The sequence below is a fragment of the Scyliorhinus canicula genome, chromosome 15, assembly GCF_902713615.1.
Source record: "Scyliorhinus canicula chromosome 15, sScyCan1.1, whole genome shotgun sequence".
NCBI lineage: Eukaryota > Metazoa > Chordata > Chondrichthyes > Carcharhiniformes > Scyliorhinidae > Scyliorhinus > Scyliorhinus canicula.
The window spans coordinates 48,648,822-48,670,151 of record NC_052160.1 but is presented as its reverse complement, the minus strand read 5'-3'; the positions used below and the strand labels follow the sequence as shown (position 1 = coordinate 48,670,151).

Below are 21,330 nucleotides of genomic sequence, written 5' to 3'. Positions count from 1 at the left end.
GGAACGTTTACAGTGGAGAAAATGTCCCTAGTCTTAGGCATTCCATTACTAAAGAGATGAGGACAAGGACAGTTCACACAAGAGAACTTCAATCTAATCCTTATCAAATGTTGATATTCACTTCCAAAGCAGCTTTAGCATAGAAAACATCCCAAGATATAAAGGGGAGGGGAATGCAAAAGGGATAAAGGGACATACATGGTGGATGAGATGACCAAACATTTGGTTAGAAAGTTGAGTTTCAAGAAAGTTTTCAGAGAGGCAGATGCAGTTCCAGAGATTAAGGCGAAGGCAGCAAAAGACTGGTTCATCAATGACGGGGTGAAGGGAGGGGTGGTAATACCGAGCATGTCACACACTGTTGGAGGACTGAATATTTCAGCAGCCAATAAAGAGATTGACTCAGAAGTGAAATGGTGAGATTCTGAAGGGATTTGAAGACATGGCAGAGGATTATAAAGGGTCTGGGGAACATGGAGCTGACGCTGATCAGGGCAATGGATGTTGAGAGAATAGGGCTTAGTGCAGGACAGGAAATTAATTTGGACAATTTGGTAGGATGGAAAACATTAAGCAAAGTGTTAACAAGCCCAAGTACTATGAGAAACAGAGTTAACGTTCCAGGTTTATAACCTTTCATCAGAACTGCTCTCCACGAATGCTGCCTGATCTGCTGAGAATTTCCATTTTGAGTATTTTTTGTTCTAATTTCACATTTAAATATTTGCAGTAACTTGTTTTTGTGTGGGGACTAAGACACCACACTGTATATTTTTATTAAATATATAGATATCCTAGAGGCCAATTCTAAAATTTTAATAACGAGACAAAGAGCTTTTAAAATGGCTGAAGTGGAGCGGCATGGTGGCGCAGTGGTTAGCACTGCTGCCTTACGGCGCCAAGGACCCAGATTCGATCCCGGCTCCAGGTCACTGTCTGTGTGGAGTTTGCACAATCTCTCCGTGTCTGCGTGGGTCTCACCCCCTCAACCCAAAGATGTGCAATGTAGGTGGATTGGCCACGCTAAATTGTCCCTTAATTGGAAAAACATTATTGGGTACTCTAAATTTTTTTTTTTAAATGGCTGAAGTTATGTCTGTCTGTGACCCTCAAACAAAATGAGCTACCTATCGTGACCAGGGAAACTCCCACCTCGTTATCTCTGAAGGGACACTACCGACCCCCTGGTGGGCTGCACAGACCAAATTCAAAGAGAAATGTGCAAATGCCATCTGCATTTCATAACCCAGGTTGGCCAACCGGAGTCTACTTGTATGCAAGGACAAAGGGCCCTGCAACCTTCACTTCAATCCTTAATGGTTGAAATATTTAGCAATGCGGAGGACATCGTCAAGGGATACACATCCCTCGTCAAACCCAGGGTGCAGACGTGGGGGTCATGTTACCTGGACCTCTAATTTGTGAACAAGTAATATTGCCTTGTGGAACTACAAGCTCAGTCTGCTTTTCACCATCCTTCACTCAGCCTCACAGAAAAGGAGCTCTGGCCCATGTTTGGACACCTGTCCCTCATTTACATGCCATTACTGAAAGTTCTGTACAATCACCTACAAGACTGATTCATCTCAGCATACTATCTCATGATGTCATCACCACCGGAAAAGTGAATTATCCAGCATTGGTTTTCAACCCAGTGTCCACCGTGAAGGAATACCTGACTGGATTTTGATTCTAGACTCTGGACCCACATAAACCACTAGTTCTCTTTTCTCTGCTTTGTAAATCTTTCTTTCTCTATCCCTCTTTTACTGTATGACTGCAAAGGGGGCAATGTTGCAACCCTCCTTCTGCATTTTGAGTTGTTCAAATAAACTAACCTTTGTGGGGCTATTAATAGAAAATTGAATCGCACCAAAACCGAGGGGTTGGGAAATATGCCACTGTTTATAAAGAGGGAAACCAATCAAAACGACCTTTCTGTTTACAGATGGGTGGTGAGAGATGAAAAAAATGCTGTTTAAATTAACCCCTCCTGTCTGTAATACTTTTTTAATATAAGGACAAGGGGAAGTGTTGACGCCGTCAGAAACGGCGTCGCGTTTCCCGTCAGCGTCATCATGGCCTCAGGATCAGCAATTCTGGTCCCCACTGGAGCGACCCTCGCCATTCCAGCTGCTGATCTCGGCGTCAACTGGGCACCGCGGGATCCGCGCATGCGCACTGGCACCAACGTGCAAATGCGCAATGACTCCCTTCTCCGCACCGGCCAAGACGCAACATGACATAGGGCTACAGGAGTCGGCACGTAAGAAAGGAGGCCCCCAGCACGAGAGGCCGGCCCGCCAATCGGTGAGCACCGATCGTGGGCCAGGCAACAGAGGCCCCCCCCCCGGGGTTAGACCCCCACCCCCACCACAGGCCACCCCTGGACCCTTCCACGCCGAGTTCCGGCCAGCTGAGAGCAGGTTAGAATGGCACCGGTGGGACTCGGGTTTTTTTTGCTACCCGGGCCAAGAATCGGCGGGGGGCCCACCGGTGGTGCGCCGACCAAGCCGGCGCCAATTGCGCCGATTCTCCGCTTGGGAAATCACGTCGGGGCGCGATTCTCCTGCCCGGCCCCAGGGTGAGAGAATCCCGCCCAAGCTGTGGTGAGGTCATGGAGAGAATTGCAGACAGTGGACTGCTCCTGCCAGAGTTTGTCCCACCAAATTGCAACAGATTATTGGGAAGGCAGATAATGGAAATTTTCAAAAGGGGATGCTCCCCCATGCAGAAAAATGTTCTAACATCTAACTATTTAATAATCCCATGGTTTCTGCTTTCCCTAGGCAACCCATTGCATATCTTATCATTCATTGTGTGAGGAGCTTTCTTGAATAATTTGACACTTGGATCAGTTACATGCAGTTAACTGATGTGTGCCAAGTGGTGCAATTGGAGGTGATAAAGTAAGAGCCATGCACAGTATTGAACTGTATTGGCACAGAGAAATATTTCCTATTAAGTCATGAACTAAGCTAAGGATCAACACTCAACTTTTAAAATAATAAAATAATGTAATAATGTTATCCATTCACCTTTCATCAAATTACATAAAGCTTACATCACAGAAACAGGCCATTCAGCCCTATGTCTATGCTAGTGTTATTGCTCCACACAAGCCATTTTCATCTTCATCCCCCCCCCCCCCCCCCCCCCCCCCGTCAGCAGAACCTTCCATTCCCTCATGCACTTAGCCAGCTTCCCCTTCAAGGTGTCCATGTGATACGCTTCAACCATCCATGTGGTCACAAGCTCCACATCCTCTTACTCCCCTCTCTGTACCCCCCCCCCCCCCCCACCCCCCCCCCCCCCCCCCTCCCGTTTGAACTTGTACTGTCTTTCAGAAGAACAACTCCGGGTATAAATTGACAGACAAAAAAAAAGAAAATAAAGAGTGGTTGAACTACGATCCCAGTCGTTACACAAGGTCCATAATCTAGAGATACTAACATTTTTTACTTCTTACTGGCAAAAAGATGCGGCCACAGGGCAGCACGGTGGCGCAGTGGGTTAGCACTGCAGCCTCACAACGCCCAGGTCCCAGGTTCAATCCCGGCTGTGGGTCACTGTCCGTGTGGAGTTTGCACCTTTTCCCCGTGTTTGTGTGGGTTTCGCCCCCACAACCCAAAAATGTGCAAGATAGGTGGATTGGCCACGCTAAATTGCCCCTTAATTGGAAAAAATGAATTGCGTACTCTAAAATTAGAAAAAAAGATACGGCCACATGTCCTCGAATGTGTAAAATGCTAAGAGGCTAACAGTTTCCATTAAAACAGCTCTCCCATTTCATACATTTTGAAAAAAGATACACTGAAATCCTTCTGACAGATTTGCAATACTGTTGCAATTAAGACAGCAAACCACATAATTCATCAACCCACACACCCACAGTCTTCTCCTGAAGTGGCATAGCTGAGAAATGAGTCACTTGTGTTTACAATCTAATAACTGTACAAAGTCAGCAGAAGTCTTACTGTTGACACAGAATGTAGATTTGAATATATGTTATATGCATATGCACACGAGGTTACGCATTGTCTCTAGACCCATATACAATACAGCAGGAACACTTTTACATTTTATCAGCTACATTGATAGAATTTAGACAGTAGAAAGTTCCAGAGCACAGTGATGAGTCACCGTGTTTACCAAGGATTCTGCTCACTCAGATACTGTAAGCATGTTGGGCTGGAACGAGACCACAAATATCTATCCCCAATAGCAGAGAACGAAATATCAAAAGCTTACCATACACCTGTACAGTGCATGTCACACAAGACTTTATTATGAAACTCATCACCTTTGTCAGCTGCAAACTGCAGAGCAATGAGTTCGACAAATAAAATATAAATCCATTAATCTAAAACTCTCAGATTATGGCCTGGGTGAGTTGAGGATCTGGAACTTGCTTCCTTCCAGATCTCGGATGTGATTGGTTCCTGCAACGTGACTGACACATGAATGGCACAAATCAATCCGAAAGCCAGGACTTATTCTACATTCTCTGCTTCAAGGATATAGGTTTTATGCAGAAGGAACAGATTTGACATAATTGGCAAAAGAACCTGAGACGAGAGGGGCAGATTTTTAAACGCAGTTTTTCAGTGCCCACTTTCTCAACCAATACCCGGTCCCTCTCCCAGTACGTCTCTCAGTTCCCACTTTCTCCCACCCTCTCCCTCCCAGTGCTCTCGCCCTCTCTATCTGTGCTCTCCTCTGTGCCACCCTCTCCCTCTCTGTGCCCACCCTCTCCCTCCACTCTCACTCTCTTCCTTTCTTTGTGCCTTCTCTGTCTCTCCCTGTGCCCTCCCTCTCCCTCTGTGCCCTCGCTCTCCCTGAACCCTCACCTGCTCTTTGTACCCTCCCTCTCTGCCCCCTCTCTCTCACTCTGCCCCCTCTCACTCTGCCCCCTCTCTCTCTGCCCCCTCTCTCACTCTGCCCCCTCTCTCACTCTGCCCCCCTCTCTCACTCTGCCCCCCCTCTCACTGCCCCCCTCTCTCACTCTCTGTCTGCCCCCCTCTCTCTCTCTCGGTGCCCCCCACCTCTCTCTCTGCCCCCTCTAATTCTTTCTCTTTGCCACCCCTTCGCCATCAGTCTCTGCCCTCCCTCTCCCTCAGTCTTTCGGCCCTCCCCCCCTCTCTCTCTCTCTCGGTGCCCCCACCTCTCTCTCTCTGCCCACACATTCTCTCGCTCTCTGTACCCACTTCTCTCGCCCTCTCTGCCCACACCCTCTCTGCCTCTGCCCCCACGCTCCCTTTCTCTCTGCCCACCTACTTGCTTTCTCTCTGCCCAAACTCTCACGCTAGCCCTCTGTGCCCGCACTCTCACCTTCTATGCCCATATGCTCTATCTCACGTGCTACGCCCACATGCTCTTTCACGCGTTGTGGCTGCATTCTCTCACTCGCGCGCTGCGCCCATGCATTTTCACTTGCGTGCTGCGCCCGCTCTTCCTCTTGCCCTGTGCCCGCGATCTTTTTGCATGTGCTGCACCCATGCTCTCTTTCCCACGCTCTGCACCTACGCTCTTTCTCGTGCTTTGCGCCCACGCTCTTTCTCGTGCTTTGCGCCCACGCTCTTTCTTGTGCTATGCGCCCAAGCTCTCACTCGCGCTCTGATCCAATGCTCTCCCTTTCGCTCTCACGCTGTGCCCGCGCCCTCTCGCACTCTGTGCCCGCACCTCTCTCAGAGACTGTCCCCACGCTTTGTGACCATGCCCTCACACAATGTGCCCACCCTCTCACTCGCGCTGTGCCTCCTGCGTGCTCTGTGCCCGCGCTCTCTTGCGTGCACTATCCCCAAGCTCTGTGTCCTCGCGTTCTCGCACTATGTCCCCGCGCCCTCTCTCTTGCTCTGCCTCCACGCTCTCTCTCGCGCTCTGTGCCCGTGTTCTCCCTCACGCTGTGCCCGCTCTCTCTCGCACCCTGTGCCCGTGCTCTTTTATGCTGTGCGCAAGCCCTTTTATGCTTTGTCCGTGCTCTCTCACGCTCTGTGCACGTGCTCTCGCCTGCTATGTGCCCGTGCTCTCACGCCATGTGCGTGCGCTCTCGTCTGCTCTGTGCCCGCGCTCCCGTACGCTCTGTGCCCGTGCTCTCTTGTACGCTGTGCCCGTGCTCTCTCGTATGCTCTGTGCCCGTGCTCTCTCGTACCCTCTGTGCCCATACTCTCTCGTACCCTCTGTGCCCATGCTGTCTCGTACGTTCTGTGCCCGTGCTCCCTCGTACCGTCTGTGCCCGTGCTCTCTCGTACGCTCTGTGCCCGTTCTCTCCCTTGCACTCTCACTCGCGCTGTGCCCGCACTCTCTCATGCTGTGCCCATGCTGTCTCTCGCGGCTCTGTGCCCACCCACCCTCTCTCGTGCTCTGTGCCCGCCCTCTCTCTCTCGTGTTCTGTGTCTGTCCTCGCTCGTGCTCTGTGCCCGCCCTCTCTCGCGCGCTCTGTGCCCACCCACCCTCTCTCGTGCTCTGTGCCCGCCCTCTCTCTCTCGTGCTCTGTGCCCGCCCTCTCTCTCATGTTGTGTCTGTCCTCTATCACATGCTCTGTGCCCACCCTCTCGCGCGGTGCCTGCCCTCTCTCGCGCGCTCTTTGCCCGCCCTCTCTCGCGTGCTCTGTGCCCGCCCTCACTCGCGTGCTCTGTGCCCGCCCTCTCTCACGCGCTCTGTGCCCACCCACCCTCTCTCGTGCTCTGTGCCCGCCCTCTCTCTCTTGTGCTCTGTGCCCGCCCTCTCTCTCTCGTGTTCTGTGTCTGTCCTCGCTCGTGCTCTGTGCCCGCCCTCTCTCTCGTGTTCTGTGTCTGTCCTCGCTCGCGCGCTCTGTGCCCACCCTCTCTCACGCGCTCTGTGCCCACCCTCTTGCGCGCTGTGCCTGCCCTCTCTCGCACGCTCTGTGCCCGCCCTCTCTCACGCGCTCTGTGCCCACCCTCTTGCGCGCTGTGCCTGCCCTCTCTCGCGTGCTCTGTGCCCGCCCTCTCTCACGCGCTCTGTGCCCGCCCTCTCTCACGCGCTCTGTGCCCGCCCTCTCTCGTGCGCTCTTTGCCCGCCCTCATTCGCGTGCTCTGTGCCCACCCACCCTCTCTCGTGCTCTGTGCCCGCCCTCTCTCTCTTGTGCTCTGTGCCCGCCCTCTCTCGCGGCGCTCTGTGCCCACCCTCTCGCGCGCTGTGCCTGCCCTCTCTCGCGCGCTCTTTGCCCGCCCTCACTCGCGTGCTCTGTGCCCGCCCTCTCTCGCGTGCTCTGTGCCCGCCCTCTCTCGCGCGCTCTGTGCCCGCCCGCTCTGGTCTCTCTTTCTCTCTCGTCTGGGCCCCCCCTCGGTCTCTCTGTCTCTTCTCCCCCTCTCTCTCACTGCCACCTCTCTGTCTCTGCCCCCCCTCTCTCTCTGCCCCCCTTCTCCATCGGTCTCTCCGCCCTCCCTCTCCCTCTCCCTCTCTCGGTGCCCCCACCTCTTTCTCTCTGTCAGTGCCCTCTCTCACTCTCTCTGCCCACACAGTCTCTCGCTCTCCGTACCCACTTCTCTCTCACTCTTTGTCCACTTCTCTCTCGCCCTCTCCGCCCACGCTCCCTCTCTGCCTCTGCCCTCACGCTCCCTTTCTCTCTGCCCACCTACTCTCTCTCTCTGCGCACACTGTCGAGCTCGCCTTCTGTGTCTGCACTCTCGCCTTCTGTGCCCACATGCTCTATCTCACGTGCTGCGCCCACATGCTCTTTCACGCATTCTCTCACTCACGAGCTTCGTCCATGCATTTTCACCTGCACGCTGCGCCCGCTCTCCCTCTTGCACGCTGCCCGCGCTCTCTCGCATGTGCTGCACTCACACTCTGCGCCCACGCTCTCTTTCTCGTGCTCTGCGCCTGCGCTCTCACTCGCACTCTCCCTTTCACTCACTCTCACGCTCTGTGCCCGCGCCTTCTCGCACTCTATGCCCACCCTCTCTCTCGCACTGTGCCTGTGCTCTCTCTCGCACTCTGTGCCCCTGCTCTCTTGCTTGCTCTGTGCCCACATTCTCTTGTGCGCTCTGTGTCCGCGCTCTCCAGTGGACTATCCCCTCGCTCTCTCGCACTATGTCCCCACGCCCTCTCTCTTGCTCTGCCCCGCGCTCTCCCTTGTGCTGTTCAGTGCTCTGTGCCCCGCTCTCTCGCTCTGTACCCGTGCTCTGTGCCCACTCTCTCATGCTCTGTGCCCGCCCTCTCTCGCACGCTCCGTGCCCGCCCTCTCTCATACACTGGCCCGCGCTGTCTCTCGTCCTCTGTGCCCGCTCTCTCTCGCGCTCTGTGCCCGCCCTGTCTCTCGCGCGCTCCATGCCCGCCCTCTCTCGTGCGCTCCATGCCCGCCCTCTCTCGTCCGCTGTGCCCACCCCCTCTCGCGCGCTCTGTGCCTGCCCCCTCTCGCGCATTCCATGCCCGCCCCCTCTCACGGCTCTGTGCCCGCCCTCTCTCGCGCGCTCTGTGCCCGCCCTCTCTCGCGCGCTCTGTGCCCGCCCTCTCTCGCGCGCTCTGTGCCCGCCCTCTCTCGCGCGCTCTGTGCCCGCCCTCTCTCGCGCGCTCTGTGCCCGCCCTCTCTCGCGCGCTCTGTGCCCGCCCTCTCTCTTATACTCTGGCCCGCGCTGTCTCTTGCGCTCTGTGCCCGCCGTCTCGCGCGCTCTGTGCCCGCCCGCTCTTATACTCTGGCCCGTGCTGTCTCTTGTGCTCTGTGTCTGCTCTATGTCTCGCGCTCTATGCCCGTGCTCTATGCCCACGCTCTCTCGCGCTCTATGCCCGCGCTCTCTTGCGCTCCATGCCCGTGCTCTCCCGTTCGCTCTCTGCCCACTCTCCCTCTCTGCCCACTCTCCCTCTCTCTCACTGTGTGCCCGCCCTCTTCCTCTCTCGCTCTGGCCCTCTCTCTGCCCTCTTGCTCTCTGCCCTCTCTCTGCCCTCTCCCTCTCTCTGCCCTCTCCCATGCCCTCTCCCTCTCTTTGCCCTCTTCCACTGCCCACACTCTCTACCCTCTCTCTCTCTCTCTCTGCCCACTCTCCCTCTCTGCCCACTCTCCCTCTCTCTCACTGTGTGCCCGCCCTCTTCCTCTCTCGCTCTGGCCCTCTCTCTGCCCTCTTGCTCTCTGCCCTCTCTCTGCCCTCTCCCTCTCTCTGCCCTCTCCCATGCCCTCTCCCTCTCTTTGCCCTCTTCCACTGCCCACACTCTCTACCCTCTCTCTCTCTCTCTCTGCCCACTCTCTCTCAATGTCGAGTCATGAATGATTAATTGCACCATAATAAATAAATAAATAAGCAGGTTCGCATTCCCGGCGCGGCGCGCCCCTACCTGTCGGGAGCGCGGGCAGTGCCGGGGACGCGCTATCTCCCCGTCCCCACTGTCCACACGCTAACACACGGAGCCCAGTTCCGGGAGCGCTGACGTCACCTGTTTGCCCATGTGACTTCATTCATGAAAATTCCGGCAACGTCACAGGGCCTCTGGAATTGGCGGGAAAAGCTGAAACTTCTCAAAATCAATTATATATAATGCACCGAATATAAAATACATATACGATTCTTCATCTCAATTAGATACATATTACTTAATTCAAATAATATATAAATTAAATTTTTAATTATATTTGAAATAAATATAAATTGTAGATAAATTATTATCTAAAATATGTAAAATACTTAATCTAAATTATATATTAAAGGCAGAATGTAAATGATATTTGGATACCATATGTGAATTATATATAAATTGAAATTGTGTTTCATGTAAAATTAGAAATAATTGCATAAAATAGATTATTTCCATGTGGAGATGGTTAGAATAGAGAATCCTCTGGCATAAAGAATCCTTAATAGAAGCAAATGTCAGAAATTACTTTAAAAGAAAAAGAGTTCATAGAAGAGGAATGCTAAAGATTTCAAGAAATGGGCAGGGGACTCTGGCGTCCACCAGGCTTCATTTGCGGCAAGAAGCCCGTGAGGCCTGGTTCAATGGACCAACTAACGTTGAATAGTGTTGCCAACCGAGCGCCGGGAATTGGGGCAATTCCCACTCGCTGCAGCACTTGCAAAGTTTTCCGGAGAATTGCACCCAGAGAAAAAAGCTTGGATTTAAACACCTTTCACAATCTCAAGACATTGTGAAGTGCTTTTTGGTCAAGGAAGTATTTTTGAAGTATAGTTACTTTTGTAATATAGGCAGAATGACCAACCATCCCTTATTTTATAAGATTATCCCGTATTTATTTTTTAAATTTAGAGTAGCCAATTATTTTATTTATTTTTATTTTTGTCCAGTTTAGGGCCAATTTAGCGTGGCCAATCCACCTATCCTGCACATCTATTGGGTTGTTGGGACGAAAACCCACACAGACACGGGGAGAACGTGCAGACTCCACACGGACAGTGACCCAGAGCCAGGATTGAACCCGAAACCTCAGCGCCGTAGGCAGCAATGCTAACCACTGTGCCACCGTGCAGCCCTTATTATCCCGTATTTTTGACATTTGTCCCCTACTGTATTTCCATTTGTGCCCCAAAGTGTGGTGCTGCTGACAGGCTGAAAGGTTTTGGTGGGAGTCTCCTTTTGCTGCCTTTGGCTCTGTGTCGCTGAGGAGCAGCTGCACTGGGCCTGGCACTCCCACCACAATAAGAAGGTGCAGGGCGGCATGGCGGCGCAATGGTTACCATTGCTGTTTCATGGCGCTGAGGACCCGGGTACAATCCTGGCTCCAGGTCACTGTCCGTGTGTAGTTTGCACAGTCTCGCTGTGTCTGCGTGGGTCTCATCCCCACAACCCAAAAGTATGCAGGGTAGGTAGATTGGCCACGCTAAATTGCCCCTTAATTGAAAAAAAAGAATTGGGCACTTAAAATTTATTTTTAAAAATCACGGAGAAGGTGCGGGGGCCAAAGGAGGGGCTTGAGCGACAGTCAAATGTATGATGAGTTTAACCAAATCTAAAAGGCCATAATAAAGGAACATTTATTGCAGGATTTCACATTTACATCAAGCTTTTTATCAGGATCAGCTTCGCATGAGTTGCATAAATCATCAAAAATAAGATATCAACACACATTTATGTACATGAAGAGTAACGAAATGTGGTTTATATTGAATTTTAACTGCAAAATAATCTCTTAAATTCAATCCACGGGTGAAATTACATAGTTAAAATGAACATATAAATCCAAGATGCATTAATAGATCAAATTTACTTCAGTACCCTTGGGCCACGTAAGCATCAATTTGTGTGAGGAAGAAATTATCTTTAACATATTTTCAATCTTGATTGAATATCCCGTACCAGCCTCCCCGGACAGGCGCCGGAATGTGGCGACTAGGGGCTTTTCACAGTAACTTCATTGAAGCCTACTCGTGACAATAAGCGATTTTCATTTCATTTTTCATTTCATTTCATTTTTTCATATCTATTTTCAATTAACATACGGATAATCCAGACTCTCGGGCCCTTACCCTTGGCAGTGCCACCCTGATAGTACACCTGCCGGCTTTAGTGCCAAGGTGTCCACGTTCCAGGGGGAATGCCAGTGAGCTACCCTGCATTATCCCTGACCACCCAAAGGCCCACGATGGCTGGGAGACCCGCTGGGTGCTGTTCCAGAAGTCCTGAACGGGGTCCAGCTGGGGCTTCTCTGGGGAGGCCATTAGATCCCACGAGGCTGGTAGATCCCAGGTGAGCTCGCTGAAGTTGGTTTGTATGTGCGTCTTGGTACCGCCCATTATGGGCAGGATCCTGATCCCGATGCCTCGTAAGACCTGGGTAGATCTCACAAGGCCTACTGGCAACCAGGAAGCCAGCGGGAGGCTTCACATGGCATCTATCGGCCGCGTCATGCTCTTGTTCGAGTGCGACCGCGGTCGGTAGATCGCACCCAACGTGTGAAGTCTGTGACCTTTCATTAGAATTTATTTTTAGATTTGTTTCTGTTTTTATTTCAGATTTTCAGCATCTACAGTATTTTGTTTTTTTAAAGCATTTGAAGCCGTAGTTTAACGTGTCAACTGAATGAAGCACGTCCACTGGTGCAGTTCCCTCCGCACTACATTGGAGTGTTAACCTTGGTTTTGTGCTCATGCCTCTGGAGTGGAACCTGACAATCAGATTTGTTTCTGGGTACAGGGGTTGGGGAAGAGACATATGGTGAGGTCTTTGAGATTCATCATTACATTGTGGGCTTATTGGGCCTAATTATTTCATAGATTCCATAGAATTTACAGTGCAGAAGGAGGCCATTCGGCCCATCGAGTCTGCACCGGCTTTTGGAAAGAGCACCCTATCCAAGCCCATACCTCCACCCTATCTCCATAACCCAGTAACCCCACTTGAGGTTTCGAGGATGTGATAGGCGCTAATAAAATGTCGCTCCGTCCCTTCAGCCGAATTAAAGCACTGGCTCGTTGAAGCTTATTAGACGAAGGGCGGCCTATTTACTGTCGTAGAAATCGCCATGTTATTGTGCATCATTTTATTCTGCTGGTCAGAGGCTCGTCATATAGTCGAGCGAAATGGCACTATATCTATAATAAACTGAAGTAACAAAGCAGCAAATTTGTAATGTCCAGTTTTCCTGAGTGGTTGAAACATAGCAAGCAGGAAGGTGTCAGGTTTGAGCTGGGTGAGTCAGTCCTAGCCAGAAGGCTGTTGATAGGGGTGGTTGGTGAGCCAGTTTTGCAGAGGGCTGAAAGTCAGAACGGTTTCTCACTCTTGGTCGCTTTCCACTAATCCCTTCTGGAAGTGTGTGTGCGGAAATTGGAATTAAACAGGATGAGGTTTGGCTGCAATTCCTCTTGCTCTCTTTCTCTCTTTCTCTCATTGCAGTTAGATGCGTTTCTCAAACTCCACATCGAGACTCACGTGTGACACGAGTGAAAACCACTCGGCTGAATCGGAATTATGCAACACAGGGGAGGCCATTTGACCATTGTACCTGTACTGACTCCTGGAATGAGTTAGCCAATCAGCCTCACTCCCCTCTGCTTTTCTCCTTTAGCCCGGCACTTCCTTGATGCATCAAGTATTTATCCAGTTCCCATTTGAAAGCTTTCCATTGACTCCGCTCTCCAGCTGAGCATTCTAGATCATCACAAATTACTACGTGACAGAAAGAAAAATCATCTTGCTTTGCAATTTTACCAATTTTCTTAAGTCTGCGTTGCTTGTTTGCTGACTCTGCCGCCAATTCAAAGAGCTTCTCCTTATTTGCTCTATCAAAGTCTCTCCGAGGTACCCTGCACTGCTGAGACGTACTATAACCATCAGGGAGGAAAGCGAGAGAGACTTGCTTTCACAACTGAGGACATTTTTCAAAGCCAATTGAGTACTTTTGAAGTGTCGTAACTAATATATCGCAGAAAACATGGCAGCAATTTGCACAAAAACACCCCAAAACAGATATCTAACAATGATTGGATAATCTGTTTTAGTGTTGTTGGTCAGGACACCGGGGAGATGTCCCATGCTCTTCTTCAAAATAGTGGCATTGGGTTTTTGACATTGGGGTTTCGCATCATAACCTTTTCTAAAAAATAGCATCTCCAAATCTCTCATGGTTATTACACTGGGAGGTCAGTCTGGATTTTTGTGCTCAATGGACTTGAACTCCCAATACTCTGACTGACAGACAAGGGGGCTATCAACTGAGCCATAGCTGACATAATAGAGGAAGGGATATTGGAGAAACATTAGCGGAGAATTTTAAAAAGCACCATTAATGTTATGTTATAAAGATATGCACATGTAGTATGTGTATGTTGCCAATCGGCTTGCAGAGCTGAGAACCTTCAATGGCCCAGTAGCACCACTAGCAGGAAAGTGGCAGTACTACATCTCGGCGGCAATTATTTAGAATAAAGGACAGGTCGCATCTGTTCAGAGAAAAACAGAGCTCACGATTCCAGTCTGTGACATTTCATCAGAACTGGGAAAAGTTTGAAATACAATAGGTTCTAAGCAACTGAAACATGGGTGTGGGGGCGGGGGGAAAGGAAAGAAGAACAAATGGGAAGGTCTGTGACAGGTTGAAGTACAGGAGAGATTAAATAAGAAATAGGTTATGGTGTATTATATCTTTTGGTTGCCTCAAAGAGAAAAAAGAAAGTATGGAGGTGCCCACGCTCCAGATCCTTACAAAGACAAGGTTTTATTAAGAGGTGTTGCTCATACAATCTAAGTTGGAGAACTGAAGCCCGGGCAAACACTGACGATGGGCGGCATTCTCCCCTGCCCAGCGTGACGGAGGGTCCCTGAGTAGGGGAGTGGTGCCAACCACTCGGGGGTTGCGCCTCCCCAAAGGTGGGGAATTCTCCCCACCTTTGGGGGCCAGCCCCGCGCCGGAGCGGTTGCCACCAGAAGACCGGCGCAAAAAACCGGCGCCCCCGGCAGCGGGGCTGGCCGAAAGGCTTTCGCCGGTCCGCGCATGCGCCGGCAGTGACGTCAGCGGCAGCTGGCCGCTGACGTCACTGCCGGCGCATGCGCGATGTGGGGTTCTCTTCTGCTTCCGCCATGGCGGAGGCCGTGGCGGCCGCGGAAGAAAATAGAGCAGCCAGGGCACTGGCCAGGACTCTTAAGGGGGGGCCCCCGATCGCGGGCCAGGCCACCGTGGGGGCACCCCCCGGGGTTCGATCGCCTCCCCCCCCCCCCCCCCAGGACCCCGGGGGCCTGCTCGCGCCGCTGAGCCCGCCGTTCCAGAGGTGGTTTAAACCTCGGCGGCGGGAGCGGCCTCCCAGCGGCGGGACTTCGGCCCATCCGGGCCGGAGAATCGCCGCAGGGGCCTCTCCGATCGGAGTGGCGAGATTCCTGCCCCCGCCACTTCCCGGGTGGCAGAGAATCTCTGCCACGGCAGGGGCGGGATTTTAGGCGCCCCCAGGCGATTCTCCGACCCTGCTGGGGGTCGGAGAATTTCGCCCGATGTCTCTATATATCACATGTCACCACCAGAAGAATGTATTCTCTGATACACAACATGGTGCAATTCAAAATGAGATAATAAAGGGAGATATAATTGGCAGGATACTGAAAGCTGCCATTCAAAAGCAAAGAGAAGGAAATGAGAGAGCGGAAAATAACAACAAAGAAAGAAAATGGGTGAAGAGGTTACGATTGGAAATGATTGAATTCAATGAGTCCGGAAGGCAATGCAGAAACCTGGAATTCCCATTTTTATTTCACATTTCCAGCTTTCACAGTTCTTTTATGCTTGTAATAAATCCTTTCTGAGCCGAACCTTTTCCCAGTAGCTGCTTCCTCATGAGATATACCCGTCTGAGTGGCCCAAACTGACATGCGAGCGTCAATAGCAAGTTCCAGTGGATTATTTTCGCTGTGGCATGCGTCGCAAGCAGGCCTGAACCCATCAGGTGCATTTTATTATCCAAAATTTAACCTGCTTGCAGAAATGAAACAGAATGAGTTTGGGGGTTTGAGCAGAGGGTGTTGAAGGCTCTACATGTCGACTACGTTTACAGTAAACGTGCTTTTTGTTAGATATTTTCTTCCTCTTCTCCTTGAGGCAATTTTTTAAAAATTGCACTTATATAATGCCTTTCATTATGTCAGATTGTCCCAAAGCCCTTGACCATGTGATGCACTATCAATTACGACGAGAGTAGAATGTAATCGAGGCTTTATTACACAGAGATGTGTGGCCTCCTGCAGCAGCTGACAAAATGGCTGCTGTTCGGAGAGCACACACATTTATACTCCGCCTACTGGGCAGAGCCAGCAGGCAGGGATCTACCCCCCTACCTCTGGTATAGGGGCCTTACTGGAATACCCATATATACAATACATATAATACAACAGTGGTGACTGCCACATTCACCCCCTGTTAAAAATTAGTCCAGCGGGGTGGTGGAAAACTATATAAATACAGATTGGTTTTAAAATGACAGAGAAGGTTACAAATTTAGACGATCGGGCGCCTTGATCTGTCATTGAGAGCGCCGCAGTGCTGGTGGAGACTCAGGCGTCAGCTTGGTCTTCGGTGACTCTGGGAGCGTGTTGAAATCTTCTTCATCCCCGAGTGGGAGCAAGGGGAGGATGGACTGTCCTGGAGCGGGGGCTGTGGTGCGGTGTGCCGGGGGTAGGGAGGGTGGCGCTGGGGCAGAGGGAGGGTGTGTGGGGACCCAGCTAGTGCCAGGTCCCTGAGGGAGACTGTGTCTTGGCGGCCGTCAGGGTAGGCTACGCAGGCGTACTGCGGGTTTGCGTGGAGTAGCTGTACCCTCTCAACCAACGGGTCCGCCTTGTGGAGCCGCAAGTGCTTGCGCAGGAGAACGGGTCCTGGAGCTGCCAGCCACGTTGGGAGCGAAACCCCGGAGGTGGACTTCCTGGGGAAGACAAAGAAATGTTCATGGGGGGTTTTGTTAGTCGCGGTGCACAGGAGCGACCGACTGGAGTGGAGGGCGTCGGGAGGACCTTCTGCCAGCGGGAGGCCGGGGGATTTCTGGACCACAGGGCCAGCTGGACGGCCCTCCAGACCGTCCCATTCTCCTGCTCCACCTGCCTGTTTCCCCTGGGGTTGTAGCTGGTCGTCCTGTTCGAGGCAATGCCCCTGTTGATCAGGTACTGGTGCAGCTCATTGCTCATAAATGAGGATCCCCGGTCGCTGTGGACGTAGGCGGGGAGATCGAACAGAGCGAAGGTGGTGTTGAGGGCTTTGATGACGGTGGCAGACGTTATATCGGGCCATGGGACGGCGAAGGGGAATCGGGAATGCTTGTTGACCACATTAAGAAAGTACGTGTTGCGGTCGGTGAAGGGGAGGGGCCCTTTGAAGTCCACGCTGAGGCGTTCAAAGGGGTGGGTGGCCTTCACCAGGCACACACGGTCTGACCGGTAGAAGTGCGGTTTACACTCCGCACAGACCTGGCAGTCTTTGGTGATAGCCCTGGCTTCTTCGATAGAGTAGGGCAGATTGCGGGCCTGAATGAAGTGGTAAAAGTGGGTGACTCCTGGGTGACAGAGATCGTCGTGCAGGGTCCGGAGTCGGTCCACTTGTGCGCTGGCACATGTACCTTGGGTCAGGGCATCAGGGGGCTCGTTGAGTTTACCGGGGCGATACAAAATCTCGTAATTGTAGGTGAAGAGCCCGATCCTCCACCTCAAGATTTTATCATTTTTGAGCTTACCCCGCTGTGTGTTGTTAAACATGAAGGCAACCGACCGTTGGTCAGTGAGGGGAGTGAATCTCCTGCCGGCCAGGTAATGCCTCCAATGTCGCTCAGCTTCAACTTCAACAATGGCTTTGGCCTCCTTTTCTACGGAGGAGTGCCGAATTTCGGAGGCATGGAGGGTGCGGGAAAAGAATGCCACGGGCCTGCCTGCCTGGTTGAGGGTGGCGGCCAGATCGACATCTGATGCATCGCTCTCGACTTGGAAGTGGAGCGTCTCGTCGACCTCGTGCATCGTGGCCTTGGCGATGTCGGCCTTGATACGGTTGAAGGCCTGGCGGGCCTCGGCCATCAGTGGGAAAGCGGTGGATTGAATGAGTGGGCGGGCCTTGTCCACATAGTTTGGGACCCACTGGGCGTAGTACGAAAAGAACCCCAAGCATCTTTTGAGGGCCTTGGGGCAGTGGGGGAGGGGGAGTTCGATGAGGGGGCGCATGCGGTCGGGGTCGGGCCCTAGAACTCCATTCTGAACCACTGAGCCAAGGATGGCTAATCGGTTTATGCTGAACACACACTTCTCCTTGTTGTCAGTTAGGTTGAGGAGTGTGGCGGTGTGGAGACATTTGGAAAGGTTAGCGTCGTGGTCCTGCTGGTCATGGCCGCAGAAGGTGAAAATGTCCAGGTACGGGAAAGTGGCCCGCAGCCCGTACCGGTTTACCATTCGGTCCATCTCCCGTTGGAAGACCGAGACCCCGTTGGTGACGCCGAAGGGAACCCTAAGGACATGGTAAAGGCGGCCGTCTGCTTCAAACGCAGTGTATGGGCGGTCCGCCTTACGGATGGGGAGCTGGTGGTGGGCAGATTTCAGGTCCACTGTCGAGAAGACCCTGTACTGTGCAATCTGATTGACCATATCAGAAATGCGTGGGAGGGGGTACACGTCGAGCTGCGTGTACCGGTTGATGGTCTGGCTGTAGTCAACGGCCATCCTGTTTTTCTCCCCGGTTTTCACCACTACCACTTGGGCTCTCCAGGGGGCTGTTGCTGGCCTCGATGATACCTTCCCGCAGCAGCCGCTGGACCTCAGACCTGATGAAGGTCCTGTCCTGGGCGCTGTACCGTCTGCTCCTGTTGGCGACGGGTTTGCAATCCGGGGTGAGGTTTGCAAAAAGGGAAGGCGGGTCGACCTTAAGGGCCACGAGGCCGCAAACAGTAAGGGGTGGTAGGGGCCCGCCAAGTTTCAGGATTAGACTCTGAAGGTTGCGCTGGAAGTCCAGGCCGAGTAGCAAGGCAGTGCAGAGGTTGGGGAGGATGTAGAGCTGGAAGCCGCTGAACTCTACGCCCTGGATGGTGAGGGTGGCGATGCAGTACCCCCGGATCGCCACGGAGTGGGATCCGGAGGCCAGGGAGATTCTTTGGTTAGCGGGGTGTACCACGAGGGAGCAGCGCCTTACCGTATCGGGGTGGATGAAGCCCTCAGTGCTCCCGGAGTCGAGAAGGCAGGATATCTTGTGCCCTTCGACCTTCACCTTTGTCGACGCGGTCGCGAGGTTGTGCGGTCGAGACTGGTCGATCGTGACCAAGGCGAGACGCTGCTGGTCGTCGGCAGTTGCAGGCGATGAGCGGACCAATGAGGTGCCCGACAGGCAGGGGCCCTGAGGCAGGTAAGATGTCGACGCCCACGGGCCGCCGTGTCCTGGGGCAGGCAAGATGGCGGCGCCCTCGGGCCACACATGGGGGGGTGCCAGGACAATAGTGGCGAATGAGCGGGCCTGGCATACTGCAGCGAAATGTCCCTTCTTGCCACAGGCCTTGCAGAGCGCGCTCCTCGCCGGGCAGTGCTGCCGGGAGTGTTTTGTCTGTCCACAGAAATAGCACTTAGGTCCCCCTGGGTTGGTTGGCTGCCGCGCGGCGCAGGCATGGGGTTGGCTGGGGGCGGTCGCTGATGGGGTCCACGATGGGGTGGCCGCCGGCGGGGTCCACGATGCACAGGAGGGGTGGGCTGTGCGGTCGTGGGCATAAGCCTGTACGTTGCGTGAGGCGTCTGTGAGCGAGAGCACTCATTTCTTGGTAGCGGTGAAGTCAAGCGTGGCCCCTTCTAAGAGGCGCTGGCAGATGTAGTTCGACTCTGTGCCCGTACAAACGCGTCTCTCATTAGCAGGTTCGAGTGTTCAGTGGCCGAAATGGCCTGGCAAACACAGTCTCTCACCAGGGCGAGCAGAGCACGCCGGAAATCTTCCACAGACTCACCGGGAAGTTGGCGCCGCATGGACAGTATGTGCCTGGCGTAGATCCTGTTGGTTTGCTGAGCGTAGTTCTACTTCAGTAGCGCCATGGCCTCTGCGTAGGTAGGCGCGTCCTGGACGAGGGGGAAAACGTTGGAGCTCAGTCGCGTGTACAGAATCTGGAGCTTCTGTGCTTCTGGGATTGGGTCTGTTGCAGACCCGATAAATGCTTCAAAGCAAGCTAGCCAATGTTCGAAGTCCTTTTTCGCCAGCTGCTGTAAGAGTCCACACATCTCTGATGCACTATAAATTACGACGAGACGAGAGTAGAATGTAATCGAGGCTTTATTACTCAGAGATGTGTGGCCTCCTACAGCAGCTGACGAAATGGCTGCTGTTAGGAGAGCACACACATTTATACTCTGCCTACTGGGCGGAGCCAGCAGGCAGGGATCTACCCCCGTACCTGTAGTACAGGAGCCTTACCGTAATACCCATATATACAATATAATATAACAGTGGTGACTACCACAACAGCCAATAACATTTAGTCACTGTTGTAATGTAGAAAATGCCAATTTATGCAGAGCTAGTTCCCACAACAATGTTTTTTGGTAATATTTCTTGAAGGATAAGTATTGAGCACGACCTCAGGGAAAACAGCCCTGCTGTTCTTTAAAATAGTGTCATGGGATCTTTTACGCTCTGAGAGAGCAGATGGGACCTTGGTTTAATGTCCCACACAGCAGACAGCACCACCAACAGTGCAGTACTCCAATGGGAGTATCATCCAAGATTTTGTGCTCAAGCCACTGGAATGAGGCTTGAGCCCACAATTTCTTGACTCGGACACTGAAGTGCTACCCACTGAGCCACATTCCCACTTTTACAACTATTCTGGTAGCTTGCCCAAGAGGTCATGATGACTGTGGTGAACCACTGTACACCTGTATTCGGGGATGTAAGGTAGGACCTGTACTACAGGTTCGCCGGTAGCCCCTGCCGGCTGGGTCCGCCCACTCGGAGCTGTATAAATATGCGTGTCCTCCATTGATCTGCCATTTCGCCAGCTGCAGCAGGAGGCCACGCATCTGACTGCAATAAAGCCACAGTTGTACCCAACCTTAGTCTTTGTGCAATTGATCGTGCATCAATTTATTGCAGTCAGATTTTCAACAAGATGGATATCAGAATCAAACCAGATCGCCTGCAGCTGGATCCGCACTCGCCCGACGTCAGAAAGGACTTTAATCACTGGCTAGCTTGCTTCGAGGCTTACATCAACTCAGCGAACCCCACACCGACGGAGGCTCAGAAGATACAGGTCCTGTATTCAAGGTTGAGTTCAAGCGTGTTCCCGCTGATCCAGGACGCGCCGACTTACACGGAAACCATGGCACTCCTAAAAGAGAACTACGCCCAGAAAGCGAACACGCTTTTCGCCAGGCACGTACTCGCCACTCGCTCTCAACTCCCTGTGTTGAGTGAGTCCATCGAAGACTTCTGGTGGGCCCTAATTGTCCGGGACTGTGACTGTCAGGCTGTTACGGCCACCGAACATTCTAATCTCCTCATGCGCGATGCATTCGTAACGGGGATTGGGTCGGACCTCATCCGACAACGACTGCTGGAAGGGACCACGCTCGACCTAGCGGAGACAAAAACGTTAGCGCTTTCCATGACGGTCGCCTCCCGTAATGTTCAGGCCTACCCCTCACGCCGCGCGGCAAATGACCCCCACAGCTGCGGCCCTGCCCAGCCAATACGCCTGCGCCGCACGCCAATCCGCGCAGCCGGGAGTCCCCGCTGCTACTTCTGCGGCCAACAGAAGCACGCCCGCCAAGCTGCCCGGCCCGTGCAGCCACTTGCAAGTCTTGTAACAAAAAGGGCCACTTCACCGCAGTGTGCCAGGCCCATGCAGTCGCTGCTATCGCCCCCTCCCCCCCTGCCAAACGCACAATGGGCGCCGCCATCTTCACTTCCCAGGGCCACGTGCGGCTAGTGGGCACTGCTAT

The 21,330-nt window shown here is 52.7% G+C and overlaps 2 protein-coding genes across 2 annotated transcripts in view; one reads left to right on the top strand and one right to left on the bottom strand.

Moving 5' to 3' along the window:
* The window catches only part of mafk (v-maf avian musculoaponeurotic fibrosarcoma oncogene homolog K), a 30,422-nt gene extending 21,045 nt beyond the window's left edge, over positions 1-9,377 (bottom strand). Inside the window, exon 1 of the mRNA XM_038819970.1 lies at positions 9,292-9,377. The gene's annotated coding sequence lies outside the window, so the exon portion shown is untranslated. The remainder of the gene's footprint in view (positions 1-9,291) is intronic.
* mettl4 (methyltransferase like 4) overlaps positions 1-21,330 on the top strand; it is a 74,231-nt gene that overhangs the window by 39,800 nt on the left and 13,101 nt on the right. The gene's annotated exons all lie outside the window — the stretch shown is intronic.